This window comes from Mustela putorius, unplaced genomic scaffold (assembly GCF_011764305.1).
Source record: "Mustela putorius furo isolate JIRA1106 unplaced genomic scaffold, ASM1176430v1.1 tig00003944_pilon_pilon_pilon, whole genome shotgun sequence".
Classification (NCBI taxonomy): Eukaryota; Metazoa; Chordata; class Mammalia; order Carnivora; family Mustelidae; genus Mustela; species Mustela putorius.
The window spans coordinates 4040396-4043322 of NW_025422088.1; the positions used below are offsets into that span (position 1 = coordinate 4040396).

The 2927-nt window shown below is 33.9% G+C and overlaps 1 non-coding gene across 1 annotated transcript; it reads right to left on the minus strand.

Moving 5' to 3' along the window:
* Positions 1 to 674: 674 nt before the first annotated feature.
* Positions 675 to 780, minus strand: LOC123389096. Its single transcript, XR_006603635.1, has one exon. It is a non-coding gene; the product is annotated as a U6 spliceosomal RNA (small nuclear RNA).
* Between the last annotated feature and the right edge of the window lie 2147 nt (positions 781 to 2927).

The following is a 2927-nucleotide window of genomic DNA, read 5'->3' on the forward strand; positions in this document are numbered from 1 at the left end:
AATTCTAGTTAGTAAACATATAGGGTAATATTGGTTTCAGGAATTGAATTTAGGGATTCATCACTCATATTTAACTCCCTGTGCTCAATGCAAGTGCCATCCTTAATAACCATCACCCATTTAGCCTATCTCCCACCCACCTTCCCTCTACCTCTATCATTTAGAGCCTCTTACAGTTTGTTTCCTTCTCTCTTTTTTTTCCCCTTCTCATATGTTAATCTATTTATTTCTTAGGGTATTTATCATTCTCTGACTGACATTTCACTTAGCCTAATACACTCTAGCTCCATCCACGTGATTGCAAATGGCAAAATTTCATTCCTTTTGGTGACTAATATTCCATTAGATAGATAGATAGATAGATATCACCTTTTCTTTATTCTTTCATCAGTCAAATGGATATTTGGGATCCTTCCATAGTTTGGCTATTATTGGTAACACTGTTATTAACATTGGGGTACATTTATACCTTCAAATTTGTATTTTTGTATCCTCTGGGTAAATACCTAGTAGTGCAATTGATGGATTGTAGGGTAATTCTACTTTTAACTTTTTGAGGAACCTCCATATTGTTTTCCAGTGGCTGCACTAGTTTGCATTCCCACCAACAGTGCAAGAAGGTTCCCCTTTCTCTGCATCTTCACCATAATTTATTGTTTCTTATATTGTTAAAAAAAAATAAGGAACATTTTACAAGTTTGCCTGTCATCTTTGTGCAGGGGTCATGCTAATGTTCTCTGTTCATTCCAGTTTTAGTACATGTGCTACGAAAGTGAGCATTCAATAAAATTTTTTGATCATAAAATGCCACACCCTGAAAATCATCCAATAAAATAAGAAAAAATGTAATGGTAAAGCCATATCCTCTTTGAAACAATTAATGTCTTTCCTATTAACCTTTAACCTAAAGGGGAAGCAAAACTAATATTATGTTCTATCTGGAAAGAATGAAAAAGAAAACACTTTATACTAATACTTATGGAAAACAGCAAACACTTCAACACTAAAACTTATGCGAAACAGCAAAAGCAATATTCATGGTAAAAGCTATAACCTTAAATGACTTCATATTTAAAAAGAAAGAATGAAATTAAGGAAAGTTAACATTCATCTTTTTTTTTCTCATTTATTTATTTTCAGCATAACAGTATTCATTATTTTTTCACCACACCCAGTGCTCCATGCAATCCACGCCCTCTATAATACCCACCACCTGGTACCCTGACCTCCCACCACCCCGCCACTTCAAACCCCTCAGATTGTTTTTCAGAGTCCATAGTCTCTCATGATTCACCTCCCCTTCCAATTTACCCCAACCCCCTTCTCTCTAACTCCCCATGTCCTCCATGCTTTTTGTTATGTTCCACAAATAAGTGAAACCATATGATAATTGTCTCTCTCTGCTTGACTTATTTCACTCAGCATAATCTCTTCCAGTCCCATCCATGTTGTTACAAAAGTTGGATATTCATCCTTTCTGATGGAGGCATAATACTCCCTAGTATATATGGACCACATCTTCCTTATCCATTTGTCCGTTGAAGGGCATCTTGGTTCTTTCCACAGTTTGGCGACCCTGGCCATTGCTGCTATAAACATTGGGGTACAGATGGCCCTTCTTTTCACTACATCTGTATCTTTGGGGTAAATACCCAGGAGTGCAATGGCAGAGTCATAGGGAAGCTCTATTTTTAATTTCTTGAGGAATCTCCACACTGTTCTCCAAAGAGGCTGCACCAACTTGCATTTCCACCAACAGCGTAAGAGGGTCCCCTTTCTCCACATCCTCTCCAGCACATGTTGTTTGCTGTCTTGCTAATTTTGGCCATTCTAATATTCATTTTAAAAAACGTAAAATGACAAAAGCTACTAAAAGAGTAGGAAAAGAGAATTAATTTATGTAATCTGAGTGTAATGGACTAGAAAACAAAATAAAATGAGATTAGTAGAAGAGATAAATACAGAAAAAGCTTGTTCTCTGACAAGCTGAAAGGAGGTAAACATCTTCTAATCCAAATTCAAGGTAAAGGGAAAGAAAGAGAATAGGTGAAAAGCTACAAGATTAGGAGACGTAACCATATCTAGAAAAAAGAATACTTTTGAAATGTATAAAAGAACACTACATGAAACTATGACAACAAATTTTAAAATATAAAGAAAATGGGCAATATAAAGAAACCAAATAAATAAAGAAGAAGCAGAAAACTTGACCATATAAATACAGAAGAGGTTGAAGGAGTCTAAATATTTTATATCAAAAATAGCACCTGATAATATCATGGCCAATTCAGAGGCCCTCTCATTTTCCTTCCTGTTCCTTGTTCCTTTCTTTTTTTGTAACTTACACCAATATTTATCGAGTGCTTTGTATATATCAGTTACTGTTTTAGGCTGTAGTATGCAATATTAAATGAAATAAGGTCCCTGTTCTTGAAGAGCTTACCTTCTACTTTACATCTCATAGGTAAAGATGGTGGGCTGCTCAATTAATTTTATGAGCTCATAAATTGTAAAACCTGCTACAAAGAGTAAAAAATAACCAATTCATAAACTTATCTCACTAATTAATAGATATAAATATATAAACATGTCTATGTAGGTATTATAAATATATAATCTATAAATAGATATAAAAATAATAAATGAGATATGGTCAAATGGACTGTACATAGATATGTGGAAAGATATAGTGAATAAAAACATTTGTTCTGGGATTTTAATCATGGCCCCAAATCAGGAAATCTATCAATATAATTCACTGTATCAACAAATTAAACAAAAACAAACAGTATAAACATAAAAATGGTATCTGAAGAAAAGTATCTTATAGAATTTAACAATTCCTAAACTAAAAACCTAATGAAACAGGAATAGGAGGAAAAGTATTAGCTATATAAAGAGTTAAGATATTGGTTCTAGGGACACCT